The sequence below is a fragment of the Puma concolor genome, chromosome B4, assembly GCF_028749965.1.
Source record: "Puma concolor isolate L17-30 chromosome B4, mPumCon1.1.hap2, whole genome shotgun sequence".
NCBI lineage: Eukaryota > Metazoa > Chordata > Mammalia > Carnivora > Felidae > Puma > Puma concolor.
In genome coordinates, this window is record NC_141673.1 from 133,539,599 (window position 1) to 133,560,200 (window position 20,602).

Genomic DNA, 20,602 nt, shown 5'->3' on the forward strand with positions numbered 1-20,602 from the left:
CAGTCACCAGCGCCGTTATTTGGAAAGCGCAAATCTCTTCACTTCAATTGAAAGTCAGGAGCAGTTTATAATGGCTCTTAGAATAGAGATCAAAACCCTTGGGAAGGTCGGCAAGGCCGCAGGAGATTCCAGCCTTCTGTGGCAACCCGGCTCCTTCCTTTTCTGGAGCTCCCCCGACCTTCCACAGGGCTTCTTCCAGTTCCCCAACTATGCAATCCAGTGGACCTCAGACAACCTCCTCCACACCAGTCCCTCCTTCCTCTGCATGAGAGGTCACCCTCACCTCTCACCTCCTTTCCATTCCCCAGCCCACCCTGTCTCTCTAGATGACTACAAATCACCCTGCAGATAGTGGAGCAAATGTCACTTCTTCAGGGACTATTTTAATGACCAGTTCGCATCTACTTGTGATCTTATCCATTACAGGCGCTGAGACAATTTGCAATTATATATCTGTTTGTGCCATTATTTACTAGGTGTCTAAGTGTCTGTTTCCACAAGGACATAGCTGCATATGAATCATTTACCACTGATGTGCCCATCTCTAGCACACTGCCTGGCTCCCAGGTGCACTAAGTAGCAGTTATGATATCAAGGAGCTGGTAAATTAGGGGCACCTGGGTGGCTCAGTGGGTTAAGTGTCCAACTCTTGGCTTTAGACTCAGGTTATGATCTCATGGTTGTGGGTTCAAGCCCTCCATTGGGCTGTAAGCTGATGGTGTAGAGCCTTCTTGGGATTCTCTTTTCCCTCCCTCTCTGCCCCTCTGCCACACTCTCTCTCTCTTTCTCTCTCTCTCAAACAAATAAACCTAAAAAATATTTTTTAAAAAAAGAACTGGTAAATTATAGCAAACTCTTAAAGTTTTCTAGAAATTTTCTCCTATCTTGATTGAATGATCATCATTATAGTTTAATGATCGAAAAAAACTTAACTGGAGTTGTCTTCAAAACATGTATTATTTTCGGGGCGCCTGGGTGGCGCAGTCGGTTGGGCGTCCGACTTCAGCCAGGTCACGATCTCGCGGTCCGTGAGTTCGAGCCCCGCGTCGGGCTCTGGGCTGATGGCTCGGAGCCTGGAGCCTGTTTCCGATTCTGTGTCTCCCTCTCTCTGTGCCCCTCCCCCGTTCATGCTCTGTCTCTCTCTGTCCCAAAAATAAATAAACGTTGAAAAAAAAAATTAAAAAAAAAAAAAACATGTATTATTTTCTTAGGTAAGTCTGATATACATATGTGTGTATGTTTATACACAAATAATGTGCAGCATAATTGGGATAATATTTAATTTCTCAAAGGATCCTTTGCATCTTCCATCATATTTTCTTATCAAAAAAATCTTTGTGAATAAAGTAAGGCATTTTACTTTGAAAAAATTAAGATATCTTAATTATATATATATATATATATATAATATATATATCTGAGAGCAAGATACATATCTTACTATAGTAATAGTAGATATATTCTATAGTATATAGTATATACAGTAATATATATAGTATTTGGGATATAGTGTATATAGTAGTGTATATACATACACATACACACTACAGTATATAGTATATTTCTACCATAGCATATAATAGATATATAATATACTAGTATATATAATACCCTAGTGCATAGTGTATATAGCACATAATACATATTACACTATAGTATGTATCTCATATACTATATAACATGCATATAGCATATATACTGTATCTATACTAATTTACTAGTACATAATACAGAATACATAATAATTATGTATTCTATATAGATGTTGTATATATAATAGATATACAAATTTACCAGCATGTTACATATATTTATGAAAAGCCACACTGTAGGCTAGTAGCAAAGACAGAATTCATTACTGACTTATATAATCAAGAGTGATGGTTAAGATGGTGATGACTCTATGTGGGTGTTGTTGAAAAGCCTGACTCTAGACAACCCTTCCTTCCGTGTTGGCGTGTGTGAAAATGGATCCTTAATTTTTGCACTGTCTTCTGCTGTTTGCTTATGATAATAAATAGTTGGATGCTTTGAGAAGTCTTTCATTGCTGACTTTTCTGTAAAGTGAAAGGAAATAAAACAGTAGTCAGTCAGGAAGCAGCTCAGCCCAGAATGTGTTTGCTGCATGAGCACATTATTGGACCAGAGCCCCAGACCTACAGTTCATTGAGGAAGCTCCTCCACTATTTGGACTATTGTCCTGAAAACTAAAGGATACATAATTTTAAGAAAGGCATATGGTCTTCTTTTCAGGTACATGGGATTAGGAAGAACAACAACAACAAAAAAGTTACGTGTATGTATTATTTACTTTGCCTTAAGGACTTTGCTCAGTACTTCCATAAGTTTTATCTCTCTTTCTCTCTGTCTGTCTCTCTCTTTTTTTTTTTTTTAAGTAGGCTTTTCAACCAGTGTGGAGCCCAGAGCAGAGCCCAGGGTCGAGCATAAACCCATGACCCCAAGACCAAGACTGGAGCTGAGATCAAGAGTCATATGCTCAACCGACTGAGCCACCCAGACACCCTGCTTTACGTCTCTTATTTAACTCTCCGTGTATCCTAAGAGATATATGTATTGTTAATGACATAGCAGAAAAGTCAGTTAATTTGCATAATGTCACAGAAGTGGCCTGATTTGTGGAACTGTTCTACCACTCTGAGCTCTGTGAATCAATTCCATTGTCTTAAGATCTTCTGAAGGCCTTTCTCCAGTTAAAGTGAGTATTCCACTGTAGACTTACCATCCTATTAGATAGTTTCTAGGATCTATGAAATGATATGGCTGGTGTCATGTCAGGGCTTGTGGTTACCATGCCAGCCCTCAGGGATGCCTACAGAGCTGCTCTGTATAACGCTCCCAGTTCTTTAAAAGAAATTTTTTTTTAATGTTTATTCATTTTTGAGAGAGAGAGAGAGAGAGAGAGAGAGAACATAAGTGGGAGAGGGGCAGAGACAGAGGGATACAAAGAATCTACAGCAGGCTCCAGGCTCCAGGCTGTCAGCACAGGGCCCAACACAGGGCTCGAACACACGAACTGCAAGATCATGACCTGAGCCAAAGTCAGACGCTCAACCGACTAAGCCTTCCAGGCACCCCTACAGCTCCTAGTTCTTAACATGCCCCAAGCAGTGCTTTGGAGCATTCTTAATGAGATGGGTTTCCTGTGGTCCTCTTTCTTTGCAGTGGACAGCTATCATCCAACAGCTGCTTTGGTAATCCATCATCAATTCTCTACACCCTGGTCCTGTTAGAAACATCTTATAAACAACCACTACCATGTTGGCAATTCCCAGGCCCTGGTGTCACTCCTGTCTTGCTATTTATTAAGCCCTACAATCATTTTTTATACTCAACTTCCTCCCAAACCCAGATTGGATGCTAGCTTCAGGTAGATGGCTATTTCTTTGCCTTGTTCGAAGGCAAGATGTTGTAATAACACGTCCTGGTCATGATTCCAACCACCTTAAATATATTTTATTACATAATCCATAAAACCACACTGTGATATAGGAAATACTGTAATTCTCCATTTTTTCTGAAAAAGAAACTAAGACAACAACAAAACAAGTTTTCTTAAGGACACACAGCTGGTAGGAGGTTGAGCTGAAATTTTTGTCTCCAGGTGTTCTGTCTTATCTGAACTAATGCCAACCAATCCACACTGACAGGGCACCTGATAGGTGCAGTTGGACATTCTTGACTCAGTTTTCTACTTCTATTTTAAAGACATTTTTAAAAATGTTTATTATTTTGACAGAGACAGAGCATGAGCAGGGGAGGGGCAGAGAGAGGGATACACAGAATTCAAAGCAGGCTCCAGGCTCTGAGCTGTCAGCACACAGTCTGACGTGGGGCTCGGACCCATGAATCATGACATCATGACCTGAGCCGAAGTCAGATGCTTAACCAACTGAGTCGCCCAGGTACCCCTCAGTTTTCAACTTCTATTTTGGCATATCAGTATACCCTATGTAGTGTGCTGCTGTGCATAGAGATGGATAACTCTTGCTTAAAGATACATAGATAATTTTAATAAGACAGAGTTGGAAGACAGGAAACATGCTTTGTATAACACAAGCCTCGGGCACAAGGGGATTTTAGACTGGAGCACCTCATACCCTGGAGGGTGACACCTGCCACTCAGACATGGGAACGAGCCGGTCAAGTTACAAAGGTACAGGGTTCTGGGAATTTCAAGTGTGAGGTCAGAGACTCTTCTGCCATGGAGGAAACCCATAATGTCTCAGAGGGTAACGAAGAAGTGGAGAGAATTCAGAATTTGGAGGAATGATGGAGAAACTGCAGAAGCGATCAGAGACCATGGGTCCTAGAGACTGTAAGTGCACATCATACCTCCCGCTCACTGAGCTAGTCACTATTTAAACCTCATTCTCAATCCTGTCTACTCTGACTCCTGCCATGGGACTCTGTCTGATGTTTGGATTATTATCAACCCAGGAAATATTTTCTGTGGGATTTCATATTTGATTTCAATCATATTTGATTTGATCTGATTTTAAATTCAGTAGAAAAATGTTATGTATATGTATATAGAGATAATTTTGTTAGAATATATGTATTTCAATGAATCTGTAGCATAATGTGGAACCGACTTTCACTTCTGTTTAAAATCTTTGGCTGAATACAGGGTTTTCTTTGCAGACATTAGGGAACACACTCAGTTATTTACTAATCTGGGGTCCTTGGCAAATCTGTCTTGTGCCATGGTGATTTCCATGGCTTTCTTAGGTATTTGCGTAGGAGCAAATTCATGGTCATAAAACCATCCTTGAGCAACTTTTGTTAATATCTTTAGCCTATGTGTTAAAAAACATTTCACAGTAATATGAAGTACATTCACATACCAGTTTTGGTTTTTCATGTTATGATCTTATTCAATATACTTTTTCGACCTAAAATAGCAAAAGTGATAAAAGATGATGGCCCTCCAAAAGGAGACCATTCATTTTCTTATAACCAATTATAGCATCATGGATTAGTCTTAAGGTATTGATTCAATTTTTAGGGAAGCTAGATGCTATAAATATTATAAAGGTGCCATGAATACCTACTTACTTGTCAGGGAGCAATGCACCCTGGACTTTCTCCATCCTGGACATGCAGCAAATATCCTATTGGCTGATATAAAGTCAGCAGTAAATTTGGGAATATAGTTAGCCACAAACAGGGGGAGTCTGGGCAGGATCTGGGCAGCACAGAAGAGGAGTGATGATAATCTGTTGGCATCTCTCTTGCTGAGTGTGGTCATCGGGACACATCTTTGAAATCTCATGGCATTGCTTCTCTGTTCTCTATGAGGAAAAGCAGTTCGGTCTAATCATCAATGAGCATATTGTCTCCTACCTCACAGGGTTCCCCACGCTGAAGTTACAGGGCCTACTGTTCTCATCTTGAGAAAAGAACAATTAGTATATCTGCTGAAATGTTGAAATGAAAGAAATGCAGGGAAAATATCTCCAAATAAAAAACCCCAGCGTGAGCACAACAAAGCAAATTCTCACAACTCAGGGAGTTTTGATAAATGTGTTCACGAGCCTTATAAATGTAGCAGCCATGGGTGCCCTTGCCGGGAATATGTGGCTTAGAAAGAACAACCCTAAAAGTTTTAGATGTTGAACCACAAGTTAGAATGGAAGAAATAATTTTGCTATCTGGTCCTTTGAGAAGGAAATCTATCTGGTCCTTTTGGCAGAAATTCCCAGACATTCTAGCTGTTCTGATCATTTGTTTCCCTCCTGCTTCAGGTAGCAAACTGCCAGTGGATGGGGGAGAGAAAATGTTGGGGTAAGAGAAATTATGTAAATGTTGCATTCCAGCAAGACAAATTTCAATCCCTTGAGCTCTTTTAAATGGCATGAATTCTAGAAATAAGACACAAAATTTAACCTTTTCATGCTAATAATGATTTCATAAAGCAAAACTCGTTAGTAAAGGTGACAAATATGAAGTTCTATTGAACATTTAAATTCCAGAATATCAGCGAATGCCCCAGGGAGATATTTACCCAGCCAATGACTTTCTGATGTTATTAAGAAGTAATTTATTCAAGAAAGTCTCCATTCATGAGTTTACATAAGAACAATATCTACTTTACAAGGGCTTGTGTTCTCAGTATAGCGCATACCTAATTTACAATGACTTTTGGTTAAAATTTTCATTAGGTTGGTTCAATAGTATTTGATAATTTTAATTTAGTTTTATGAGATCCCAGGTTCCCATTTATAGGAAGGGAAAATGAATGCAGAGGAAATAAATTTTTAAAGAGCAAATTTATCTCTCAAATGAGCTCTGCTAATTTCAGCAGTAAATCTCAGGTGGAGGAAAGTTAACCTTTAGTATTTCTCTGGCAGTCCTTTTGGGCATAGTCTATGGGCATCCTTTAAAAAGCAGCTTAGGCCCACAGCATCACAGTGCTTTGCAACTATGCCGATATATGCAGTGATTCTGTAAGAGACTCTTTTGTAAAATACCAAAATGGAAAAGGCACCCCAGCGTTTAAGCATAGGGTGTTTTCATGGGGCTGAGCACAGGAAAAGGAATAGGCATAAATCAGGCCCAAGAAAGCAGAACCAAAATAGATGAGAAGTGAATGCTACAGGTTTCTGAAACAAGGGTTAAGGACTACAGAATTACCAGATGTCAGGAATTTAGGTAGGATGGCCATTACTCAAGCTGTAGTCAAGAATGTGAAATTGGGGCAGACACAGTCCCAAATACAGGATGAGAAAGCCACATCATGGGGCCAGTCATGGAAGGATGGACCAACCCTGATAACGTGATGGGGAGTTTGCTCTGCTTAATTGGAGAAGGGATGAGTTAACAAGAGGCTGTGATACCCATATGTGTGTGCACCTCCCCCCCCCCCACCACACACAGAAAGTTAAGGTTTCTTTAGCAACTAGTTTTTCTGTTAACACTAACTGATTTACTCTTCCATGGGGGCAGCTCCAAACTCTTTTCCAGCTAATCAGCAAATAGCATAGGGCCATGCGAAGCGAAACACTCCCTCCATCTTATCAACAAATTGCCAATGAAGAGGCAAGTCTAAAGTTTCACAATATTATCCCCATGTTGACAGGGGATTGTAGATAAAATTCCCCATCACATCATTCAGCGAGGTCCTGAAAATGTAACCATGGTTTGCATGGACTACTGGAACAGCTGTGGGTGCAAAAGACTACAGAAGGCAATCTAGTCCCTGCCCTGCCACTACCATTCTGAACTGGACTCTTTCCTCCCATTCTTCCCCTCCCCAGTAGGGAGAGGACTGTTAAGCATTTATTCAATGAGTTTGATCAATGTAGAAAACCAAGCTAGATCGTTCACCTTCTACATGTCAGTTTTTATTCACTGAAGGCTCACTTTACTCTTTACCCGACTCATGCAAATGTCCATGGTCTACTAGGAAACTGACTATTTTCATATTCACACCCAGAACAGTCTTCTGTTTCATCAGTAGGGGTCCTGGGCTATAAAGTCCGTCTCCGATCAAGTCAGGATTCAAATGAACATCAGCTAATTTTTTTAGGTCTTGGCACCTGAACCATTTTTTCTTCTTCTTTTTTAAGTGTTCTTTTTTAAATGTTTATCTATTTTGAGAGAGACAGAGAAAAAAAGTGAGAGGGAGAGAGAAGGAGAGAGAGAGGGAGAGAGAGAGAGGGAGGACATAAGTGGGGTAGGGGCAGAGAGAGAGGGAGAGAGAATCTCAATCAGCTTCCACACTGTCAGTGCACAGCCAGACTCAGGGCCTGATCTCATGAACCGTGAGATCATGATCTGAGCCAAAATCAAGAGCCAGATGCTTAACTGACTGAGCTACCCCGGGCCCCATGAGACATCTTATAAAACCACTGAAACTAAACTCAAAAGTCCTGTGTGTTAGATGTATATGGACTATACAGTCTGTCTAAAACACAGTCTGTTAGCATTAGAAGTAAATCTACAGAATATATTGTGTGTGATTGTCATTGTCATTATAAGTTACAGCTCTGCAGTTTATAGTATATAATGAAATGGGATGATAAAAGTGACATCAGGCTTTGGATTCCAGTGTCTAAATCACCCATTTTATTCATAATTTGGCAGCTAAATGTCTTTTAAATACTGTGCAAAGTTTTATGATTCAATGTTTGCCTAAAGAATGGAAAGAAATGTGTTAAGCTGCATTGCTAAGTAGAATCAGACTGTACTGCATAAAACCATCAGAAGACAGGTGTTCGATCTAGTTTCTTTTGGCCTCTAAGAAGAGGAGTGCAGGGCCAAAATTTGAGCTGATCTATCTACCTTTGGACACCCCTTCCCCCAAGGATCATCAAATCCATGCATTGCACTGAGCAAATTAAGAGTTGATCTGCTTTCCACTGCTGCATTCCATTTGTTCTGAAAACCCTCTCAACCTCTTCTTTTCTCCTAAGAGATTGATATTTTGGTCTCCAGTGGTCATTTGTGTTTAGCCTCCTGCCTTTTGTTAGCTTTGCTGTGACCAAAGAGAATTCATCAATAGGTAGGAATCTTAACTCACAGTGGTTAAAGGCTCAGTGAAGTAGCTTCCAGTGCTATGAATATTAGGTGCCTGCTAGTTTTCTTGAAGATTCAGAAGCCCATGAATGTTGTTTCTCTGATTTCGGAGCTTCAAAGCAAGACATTCTATTCTTGTGATGGAAGGTGGCCTAATTTGACAAAGCACTCATTATTTGTGATTTTTATTTTACCTAACCCTCTGCCAATATAAAGGGCTTTCCATTCCCATCCCCTCTATCATTCATATTCCTGGCGAGACTGGTAAGAAGCATCTGCATCGAGTTTCTAGATTCACTTTGTTTTGACTCTGACTCCAATAAGTAATCATGGTCAGCCCTCACATTCATGGAGGAGAAACCCACTTTGCATTGAGACCCCCACGACTTAGGCAGATCTGTGAACGTCCTATTACTACCTAGAATGTTCACCCGTCTGTTGGCTCATATTAAAGCAATCATAATTCTCTATTATCACTACTTTCTCCCTTTAGCCCAAGGCATGAATGCCATGCAATGTGTGAAAAATCACAACATGGATAAGTCCCCAAATGCTATTAATCATTCCTCTAGGTACAGGAAGTTTGAGAGGGTTTTTTTCTTTGTTGTTGTTTGTTTGGTTTGGTTTGGTTTGGTAAGAGTAGGAGGCCATGGAGGTAGAAATTATAAAAAGAGGTGGAGAAAGGGGACAAGAAAGAGCGAGAAGGAAAAGAAACTCCAGATCTCTGGAGACACTCTTGCCTAATGGCCTCTGCCTTTGGCTCTCTTTACAAAACTCTGGGGCTTGACAGGCTCTGAACTGGTTTTTTTGCCACGCTCTCAATTAGAGAGGCTAATCCTAATATTAATGAACACTGCTGAACAATAAAATGTGTAAAATATCTTTCCTCTCATAACCAAGAGATCATACATGATCCAGATCATAACTACGATCCATGCAATGCATATGTATTTTAGGATTAAGTAACTTTTTCCTTTCCAATCTGTGGCTCTAAATCTGTGCCATATGTCACCTAACAAGGTATTTTCCATTATTCTTTTATTCAGTTCACTGCATTTTGTTCCTCTTGTCCCTTGAAAATTAGCCTGTCTGTAATCAGAAATCACTTCTATTCACAGTTCAGTGCCTCTACTGTAGATGTGGCAAATGCTTGTTTACTGGGCTGGTAATTGGATTAAAACATTGAAAAGAAACAGAAAAATGGAATGTGTTGAAAAAAAAAAAAACCACAAGCATAAAATCAACAAAACCAAAACAAATTAAAAAGCTCTAATGAATAAAATGGCTATTAATAGAAATCATTTATCAGTAACAATGTTCCTGAGTTTGTGGTCCTCAATACTCAATGGAAATGATATTTAAAAACCTAAAAGAAAAAGGGAAAGGATTCTGAATAGCTTTACTGTAAGCATGACTTGAAAGTGGTTGATTAGTTTCTGTGTTCTTCTGGGTTGTCTTGAGACATGGGCACTGTATAAATCTTCACAGGTCTAGATACAGAAATACCACAGTCAGGAAAGCACCTGTGTTAAGTTATTTAAGGGGACTTAATTATTCTTTCAAATATGGACATTAGTGTTTTGATACTTGAAATCACAGAAACAAAAAAAAATAAATATGACCTCTTTCCACAGAGCCTTGCTGAGTGGCATGAACAGGTGACTGTGATATTGACAGTCATTGGGTGTGGTGTGCCATTTTGTCAATTGAGGAGTGACAGGGTTGGTGTATAGTCGACTGTTTACAACCTAAAAACTATACCCATGTGCCTAATTTTCTGAACATTCTTCCAATAACCTTATTCAAAATATTTTAAGAGAAGCTAATGCTTTAAGAAAACAAAACACCTTGCAACAAAATAACCAAGAGTAGAATATGAAATCAACTAGTCATACAGGAATTTCAATATCCAACAACAGGTAGGCTTTTATATAAATGGGATCCAAAGAGACAAAGGATCAGACTCAATAGTAAACAACATCCAGAAGAGAAAAATCCAAAGAGAAACAACAGCACTACTCTTATATTAGGAAGCAGAAATCAGATAAGCGAATCCATGTGATTAAGCCACCACCACTACCTTTAACAGGTGTCTTCAAGCAGTCCATCTTAAGCCTGCAGAAGAAGGAAGCTCTTACCTGCCTTAGCTGGATAACTCCTTTCTTTAGTTCTGTAGACCTGAAGATGAAAAAAAAAAAAAAGAAATTAAGTTCAGTCCCTGAATTTGAGAAAGATATTCTATGCTAACATATCCTTAAAAAAATTGCTCACTTTTTCATTAAAAAAAGTTGCAGTGAAAGCAATGTATAACAAGCAAATGAGATGACTTTTGTGTGATTTGCTATTGCAGATTGCTCATTGTGCTCATGGACCTAAAGTGAAGGCAGAAGTGAAATTTACTTGTCAGGGACCTCTTCAATTCTCAGAGTAAAACGATAGCACTGCATTAATTGATTTCTGATTTCTGCCACATCTGTGTTGATGAGATTTTTATTAGAGTTTGTCTATATTACCTTGGGGATTTTGATGTCTGATGTTTACCTTTTATTTGATCCATATCAATTGAATTGGGGGCAGGAGGAAAATTAATGCCTTTCTTCTGCCATCAAAATTCTATCCAGGGACTTAATGTCAGAGATTATTATGGGAATCTGCTTGGTCTGTTTTACTTATGGTGTAAAATATAGAACGTCAGCTAGTTATTCCGGTCCAATGCTTACTAAAATCCATTTACTATATGTAACATTATTTTTTTGGTCAGACAATAAAAATTGGGTTCTGAAGTGTTTTATATGAGTTACAATTCATTTTTGTGATTGTCAGAGGTATAAGATTGATGAATTAGTGAGAGGTGAGGAGTATTCTATTATAAATAGAAAACCTGAACCCAATTCTAGAAACTCGGAATCCATTGGCTTGGGTCAGAAGTTGTCAAAGTATAGCCTGTGGGCCAAATCCAGCCTGCTACCTGTTTTCATAGGACTCATGAACTACAAATGGTTTCTCCCTTAAAAAAAAAAAGTTTATTTATTTACTTTGAGAGAGAGAGAGACAGAAAGCACAAGTGGGGGAGAGGCAAAGAGAGAGGGAGAGAGAGAGTCCCAAGCAGGCTCTGCACTGTCAGTGAGGAGCCCAATGTGGGGCTCGAACTCACAAACCATGAGACCATAACCTGAGCTGAAGTCTATGTTTAACCAAATGAGCCACCTGGGCACCCCCAAATGGTTTTTTACCTTATTATATGCCTGAAAAATCACAAGAAAAATCATATCTCACAGCATATGAAAATTCTACAAAATTCAAATTTCAGTTTCCATTAATAAAGGATTATTGGAAAACAACCACACATACTTGTTTACATGTTGTCTATGGCTGCTCTCATTCTACATCTGTAGAGGTGAGTAGGAACAGAAGGGATAGGACCTACAAAATTTATACTATTTACTACCTAGTCCTTTAAGAAAAAATGTATTGACCCCTGGCTTAGGCTGTGATTGATTTCATCTTTGTTGAGGATAAGGAGGCTAATGTGATGAGACCCTAATAATTAAGGTTAATCAATATAGATAGGTGAGTGATAGCTTTTATTAAAATAAAAATGACTACATTTCATTCTGGGGTCATCTAAGTCACTCATCACAGATCATAAAGGGCATACTTATGAAAAAATGGAGTCCTTAACTGTTTGTGCAGGAAGTTCTAGGTTGGCTTTATTGCTATACTATAGTTACTTATCAAATCTACTTTTCATCTTATAATAAAACTTCAAGACTCTCCTTAATATTTGATAAAAATACCTAGAACATTAACACAGTATGGAATGAATAAAAAAGAAGCAAAACACAAATATATATATATCATATATATATATATGATATATATATATATGATATATATATAATGATTTAAATGAAGCCTTTGTATGATGTTTAAAAACAGAAACAACCAAAATATATTTTTAATGAAAAGATATATATGCATAACATGTATATTCACCCATGTGTAGTAAAGAGTTAACCTTGCTCAAAGAGAGGTCTGGCCTTTGCCCTTGGCTCTTGGGAGATAATTTTGAAGCCCTTGGAATATCCTGCCTGATAAGAGTATCATTGTTTGTCCGGGGGCCTCAGGTTGCACCAGATAGTCTATAATACCGATGGGATTTATGGTACATAGGGAAGCCTTGGATCATGCATATCACCTCAACTTCTGGAGGGGCTGGAGACCAAGGTTAGCCCAGCAGATGATCAACCATGTTTATGTGACTAAGCCCCAATAAAAACTCGGAACACCAAGGCTTGGGTGGGCTTCTGTGGTTGGTAATGCTATGTATATATTGTCATGTGTCATCTGTGGGAGAAGTAAGCACTGTCCACACAATGCCACCGGGAAAGGACTGCTAAGTGCTGTGTACTTGGAGCCTTCCTGGACCCTGTTCCATGTGCTGCTTCCCTTGGCTGTTTTTCTGTCCTTTGACTGTAATAAACCATAACTGTGAGAATAGCAGCTTCAGTGAGTTCGGTGTTGTCCTTTCAGCAAATTATGGAACCTGAGGTTGGTTTGGGGGACCTGCTAACTTAGAGCTGGTGTCAGAGTAAGCATGGGCTTGGGGACTCCTAAAAACTGTAGTATGTGTACATTAAAAAAAATTTATATACACATACATACATATATATCACAAAAAATCATGTCAATGGTTACCAAGATTGGGTAGTGGGCATGACACGTAGTTTCTAGTATGCTAGCATCCTAGGATCTGATGGTAATTAAATGGATACTAACATGTAATTATTCTTTTTTATTTTTTAAATTATTTTAACGTTTATTTATTTTTCAGAGAGAGAGACAGAACATGAGCTGGGGAGGGGCAGAAAGAGAGGGAGACAGAGAATCCAAAGCAGGCTCCAGGCTCAGAGCTGTCAGCAAGGGCTCAACGTGGGGCTCGAACTCACGAGCTGTGAGATCATGACCTGAGCTGAAGTCAGACACTCAACCAACTGAGCCACCCCCAACATATAATTATTCTTCAAGCTTTACTTATACATTTTATATACTCTCCTGTATTTATGATATCTCAATATTTTTTTTAAAAAGGTAAAAACTCCCGATAGAGCATGTTACTATAAACACACACACACACACACACACACACACACACACACACACACGGTCCAGTGTAGCATCAGAATCATTCAGCTACACAAAATGTTGCCATTTTGTCCTTTGTCTTATTACTCAAGGACTATAACCTATTTTTCACAAAAAAAGTCACTTTGTTGTTCAAGGATCAAAATCACAATTCCCATGGTCATGTGCTAGAACATTGGTTTTAGTTTGTTTTATTTGCTATTTGCTGGAATCTTGGAAACTCTGTTCCACTTACATGTGTATCTTGGAAAGTAATGTTTGATTTCTCTTGTTTTTATTTAGGTGTAACAGAATGAACTACCTTTGTATAGGTTAGATGAAATGACTAACATCTCAGTTACACAGGAGAGTCACACATGATCACAACTATGAACTATAACCTCTTCCATGAACAGGAACTGAGATTTCTCTCCCCTTTGAAGCACTACCCCAGTTCTGGGACTATTACGTGTGTGGGTAAGTAAATTTAAACTGATTGACTGCAAGAAGGATTTAAACCTATCAACACTTGGTCCCCTATGTCCACAGAGATCCATTTGTGCCCAGTTTCCAGACTTTTTGCAACCACTGAGTGTCCACACAGAACATGCAATACTGTCAAATAGAAAGACCACTATCATCTTCCAAGCAGCAAAGAGTAGCTTAAAAAAAGTACATGATTCTTTATAGTCAGATCACTGAACTTCTTCAGCAATTGCTACTGCTTAGTATCTGATAAGTCTGATGATAGCCCCCAAATAGAGATATTTTAATATGGTTACAGGTAAAGCAATTTTAAGTATTCATTTAACTTCTCAAAGTATCAGATATAATTTACTGACCTTTAAAAATAACGTAAAAATCAATAGTTTAGAAACATTTTTGTTAGATGTTAGGGGCATGAATCTCTCTCTCTCTTTTATGTTTATTTATTTTTGAGAGAGACCATAAGTGGGGGAAGAGCAGAGAGAGAGGAAGACAGAGGATCCCAAGTAGGCCACGTGCTGACAACAGAGAGCCTGATGCTGAGCTTGAACTCATGAACCACAAGATCACTGACCTGAGCCATAGTCAGACACTTAACTGACTGAGCCATCAAGACGCCCCATGAATATCTCTTTTAATGTAATAACATTATAGGTAACAAAGGCAGACACCACAAGGATGGGTGGTAACTAGTTGTGTAGAATAGTCAAAGTATGCCAAAGAAGTAGAATTTTGCTAAAGCCCTCTATCAGGGGTCTGCTCAGACAGAGGGATACATACAGACCGAAGACAGAAACTTACCAGGTCATCTTATAAAGTGACTGCCTTTTTGAATTCACCCGGACCCATGGTCGGAAGTCAATTGCTGGTAATTGCATTAGCAGGGCTTCATCTGATTCTATTGTTCATGTGGCCCCAAATAATCAGGCCACTCTCATTGATTGTTCTGGCCAACAGAACAACTCAATCAAATTGACCCGTGGTAACTTGTTTCATTGTGTAGCAGATAGCAGTTAGGATTCTCCCAAAGCCGCGGCGGCCATATTTGGGCCATTTAAAGCACTAAACGCTAGGCTGCTTCCAAGGAAAGAACGTGGTGATGGAGAGCAAAGTGCTGGGTAGCAGCACTGCATGTTGAAGATGGGACTCAGATTCACTAAGGGAGGTCTCAAATTTTTGTGTGTAACAATCACAAGTTCATGGGACTTATGTAGAAACTCTGATTCCTAGGTCCCAGTCCAGAGATACGGCTTCAGTGTTTTGTATGGGGGCCCCAGGGATATGCACTTTCCAGAACTACCCAAGTCATTCTGATATTGATGGTCTCAAAGAAACTTGGAAAAACACTAACCCTAAAATGTCAGAACTGCTTCTAAGCTTCCAAAAGGGGCAGCTGGTTCCTACTGTCGCCATATAATCCATGTGCTTAAGGCCAGACAGAACCTTGTGGTGGCCTCACATTCTACGGCCAAGCAGAAAAGGTTGCATCCCGTGGCCCTGTCCACAAGCCTTAAGATTCATTTTGCCATTATATGAATGGTACTTACTTGGCTTCTATATAATTTTAAGGATGTAAAAGATTTGGTCCTCTAAAAGCATCTTATTAACATCATGTAAATGTATACTCGAATGTCCCCAGGGAATGATCCTTGGCAGATTTCTTTCCCCAGACTATACATTGCTAATGGTCATCATTACCTTAGAGCTGTCAAATAAAACCATGAGCAGCTGGCCTGAATTGGTCTGCTTTTTTTCTTGGGACTATATTAAAAGATTTTATATTGTTAATAAATGGAGAAAATTAGAGGTTAAGTATTTAGCTTACCCAGCCCTTAGAATAATGACTAATTATAAAGACAGTTTTGATTTAATTCCCCAAATTTAAATATGGCATTCACAGTTATTAAAAGCCTAAGAGCTAAGCTGTAAACTACCTGTTTTATCTTTTGTTAAGGTATGATCAGAACTTTGTTGTTTGGTAAGTGACCTGTTTTGTCTGGTGGTTACAGCTGGGCTGGCCCATCAGTAAGGGTGTGATTACTCTCACTGGAAACTCAGACTGGGACTAAAAGTCCACTTTCAGCATTCAGCAAGTGTATGCTGAATATGTGCTCCGCTTAAACCATGTATGAGACTCGGTCCTTGCCTGCCAGAGAATGCAATCTTAAATAAGCAGCGATTATACTATGAAAAATGTGTAAGATCTCTAAGAAAAGTTCAAGGTAAATTGCCTAGGGTTCAGAGGGAAAGGAAATTATATCTTGTGAGGATAAATGAATATGTCATGAAAGAGGTGACATTAGCAATGGCAGGTAAGCATGGGGTGTGTTGCAAAAATGCATGCTCTGACCTAGGTAGTGTGCCGACTGCATTTTGGGAGTGAGCGTAGATGACAGCCCTGTTATTCTTCTATGTGTTTGGGTCGTGGCTCTGAGCAAGGCAACTCTACTTTCAAAGTAGGACCAAGATTTGCATGACCCCTTTAGGAAGAATATATCATGCATAGTTTGGAAATAAAATCACGTCATTCAGCTTTTAACATTGTAGTCTGATGGGAGCCAACAAGATGATGTTCTGTTCCCAGCTCTGTAAAGTCATTACACTAGTTCTCTCTGTGTCTCCGTGTTGCCACCGGTGCAATTCAATTCTTAGGATTCTTCCTGATCTCAAAGGAGCATCAGCATAATGAAAGCTTTTACTTGATTAGGATTTTACTCTTTTCAAAACAACTGATATGTTATCTCTTTTAATTTATATAACCAACCTTTCAGGGAATTTGAGCTGACATTTTAATCTCTAATTTTGCAGGTGAGGAAGTTAAAGCTGAGAGGAGAAAAGTACATCTTCCAAGACCACACTACTTACTTTCAGTGAGAGGGCCACCATTCAAACCCACATCTATTGCCACTGAAAGCCACGATTAAGCTACCTCTCCTCACAGTCAGGAGTGGACATACAAATAGTTTGTAATAGAGACAATGTTAAAACTCCATGAACTATAACCCAAGTAATATTCTTGCTCAAGTTTCTAGGTGTTTTTTTTTACGTGTAGTTTTTAGGGGGGAAAAAAAAGAAATCACAAAAAACAAAACAGCAAATAATAAAACAACAACAAATAAAAGCTAGTTTCAGAGAAAGTAAGATAGAAACAGTTGGGTCAACCCAATATTAAGTATCTCGGATAGGACATGACACTTAATACATATGTTGTTTTTAGCCCAAAATGCTTAACACAAATTCATCAGGCCTCTAAATTGCACCTTCCACTTTATAGGAAACGTGGCAGACAGAGGAATGAGCTAAACGGCACCAAGAGGGAGTAACCAGTCAAATCCAGAAGGTGGGGCATTCTGGTGGGACAACTTTTTTGGCTTCCTTAACAGATGAAGGTCGCAAATTGGGGGATGGGGCTGAGCAATGCAAGGGGTGATGGGAGGGAAGGATTGGAAAGAGAGCCGAGGAGAATGTGACATGCTCTCCTGACAACGGTGAAGGTCCCAGGGATGACTACACATGGTAAAACTTACACATGACATGTTTTAATATGTACAGCTCGTTGTATGTCAGCTACACTGCAATAAAACTGCTACAAATGTTAAAAGGGGAAGCGATTCACAGTACTCGAGAAATGTTCACTCTAAGTTCTGGGTGGCTCATCTCTCCCTCTAGGCTGCTGTTTTGCCACGATTGTCCATTTCATCCCTTTGAACAGCTGAGAAAACGGAAATACTTGCTTGGCTGCTATTGCGAAGCTGTGCCTCTTTGGGGCACATGATTTGAGCAGTTAATGTAGTCAAAAGGACTACTGTGAGGTTGTGCAGAGAACCACGGGGTTAGGCTTCAGGATAAAAAGCTAAAAGGAGCTGTCATTCCGAGATGCCCAGCAAAATCCCTACTGGGAAATGGTATGGGATATGCCCCTGGAGAGCTAAAAGGGCTCAATTTTATTTCCATCTGAACTTCTTCTGATTCCACCTTGTGCACTGATCCCAGGGGTTCCAGTGGATTGGGACTAATGGCATGTGCATTCACAGGGGTGCCTTTGAAAAATCAAATTTGCATAAGCCCACACACACCACAGAGTGTTTAAAAGATCCATCAATAAGTGTAATACTGCTCCTGCAGATAAAAATAAAATGACTCCTTGAAATTTAGGGGACATATTCAAAAACTTCAATAATGCTTTTTGAGTTATAGGAAACATTTCAAGACCGATTTAGTTGTGACCAGCTTGGCAACTATTCCCGTGGCCTCTTAACACTTAAAAACATCTTCATTGCAGTGTGCCAACACCTGAGAACACTAGCCCAAAGTCAGAAATACATACGCTTTCATTTATTTGGAAGGAGCTAAAGGCAGGAACGCATTTTGAATGTTTTGTTTTTTTCCAAAACAAATACTTGTTTGATTTTCACAACATCCACTGATATAGGCAGTCACTATAATAAAAGGCTGACCCCAGACACTTTTCCTGATTCTATTGCACAATATATTTTTTTTAAAGTTGCCTGTTTGAGCGATAATAGCTCTAACTGCCACAGTTACCATGCTGGTGGATTGATTCATTTATTCAAATAGCATGGTGCCTTTCAACCTGACATCTTAAAACATTTTCAAATGAAACAGGGACCCTTTGGATTATCTAGAATGTGTATTCATTCCCCTTTCTATTCTTTAGAACTCCATCAGGTTCTCATCTGATACACTTTGGAGGGCCTTCGGCTTAATAAACGTAGGCTGAGGTGTGTGTGTGTGTGTGAACATGTATACACAACGAAAAATCCTCAGACTCGGCTGTGAGGTGAACTAGCTAGCCTCTTTCTTGCTGGCATACAAACTTCCCTTTCAGGCAGGAACCTTGGGCGATTCTGAGACAAGTCATTTCGAGGCTTTCCTTCCCTCGCCCTCTGAGCTACTCACATCACCACTTGAGACCCTTCCTGGTTTCTTCTGCTTCGTTCAAAGGGCAGAACTGATGTGGGCTGCTTGAGGTCACGGGCCGGTTGGAGGCAGAGGTGTCACCATTGTTGGGCTGCCTGGGGCTATGCAGGGCACTGACCTGTGACCTTCATTCCCCCGACTCCTGTCCCCTGGGGAGACACTGAATCCATGTAGGCCCTTTGACCCGGAACTAATTTGACCAGTAGGACTCTACAAATCTACTCAGTCACTGATGCCTGGCTGGGACTCTTCTCCCAGAATAGGGGAAAGGTAAAACTCTGAGGGTCCTGAATGGAAAGAATGGATTGGCACTGCTTGGTTGGCGAGGGGATTTAGGAACCCAAGAGGTGACCATGGAAATCAGCAACTCTGAGATGCCCGGACACCTACCCCAGATGGCAACAGAGCCACAGGAAGATTCTTCTCCCTTCATAACCAGGGAGAAGGACGAAGCCTGCTGAGAAAGTCCCCAACCCTTAGGATCCCTGGGGCCTGACTGGAGGGCTGGAACCCTATTACAGGTTTCAAGGACTTTAGCTCCATTCCTGAACCATGAGTTGCTGGTGACTGGGATAAACTTGCACAAATACTTTCCGTGGAACTTTATCTTTTCTTCTTCCTTAAAATTTTATGAACTTTTCTACCAAATGAGTTATCTGTGCACCTTAACTTTTAGGAACAATTTGCAAGGTGCTGATATATCCAGCCCTACCTCCCCTGAGCAATCCTAGCTCCTAGAGTTTAGTGATAAGTGATTTGCAAAAATAGAGCATTACCCTTCTTTTAAAACTAACTTGTTGGGGCACCTGGGTGGCGCAGTAGGTTAAGCGTCCGACTTCAGCCAGGTCACGATCTCGCGGTCCGTGAGTTCGAGCCCCGCGTCAGGCTCTGGGCTGATGGCTCGGAGCCTGGAGCCTGTTTCCGATTCTGTGTCTCCCTCTCTCTCTGCCCCTCCCCTGTTCATGCTTTGTCTCTGTCTGTCCCATAAATAAATAAAAACGTTGAAAAAAAAATTAAAAAAAAAAAAACTAACTTGTGATGCATTGAAATTGAAATTAAAGAATAACATGATATTTGCTTTATTATATCAGTATTAATTATATTTATTTTCAACTATAAAGTGAGTGCTCATTCGATACAGAATTTTAATGCCCGTCGGTAGGTTTATGTATCCAGGCTAGACATGGGTCTTCCAAGGGGGGGCTGCTCTTATCTTCTTGAGGACAGATAATTAAAGAGATAATTCAAGGTATTTGGATTATAAGAAAAAGTAGAAATTTCTTTCTTGCTTACACATATGTTTATGTATATCCATAATATATTCTTGTGCATATTATGTGTTTGTAACGCAGAGCCATCGGAAAGCCGATTTGCAGACAATTTTGCTAGTTCCACAAATTTATGGGCATAAGCTCTGTTTTTAAATTTGATTTCTGTGATCTTTTCCATGGGCAGGCATACTCCTTGGCCCTAGGAACAAGTTTTGACCTTTTCAGCTCTTTTATTCAGTTTG

General features: G+C 39.8%; 1 protein-coding gene across 1 annotated transcript in view; it reads right to left on the minus strand.

The window, feature by feature from the left end:
- CELF2 (CUGBP Elav-like family member 2) overlaps positions 1 to 20,602 on the minus strand; it is an 830,774-nt gene that overhangs the window by 624,560 nt on the left and 185,612 nt on the right. Inside the window, exon 2 of the mRNA XM_086714988.1 lies at positions 10,677 to 10,716. The gene's annotated coding sequence lies outside the window, so the exon portion shown is untranslated. The remainder of the gene's footprint in view (positions 1 to 10,676; positions 10,717 to 20,602) is intronic.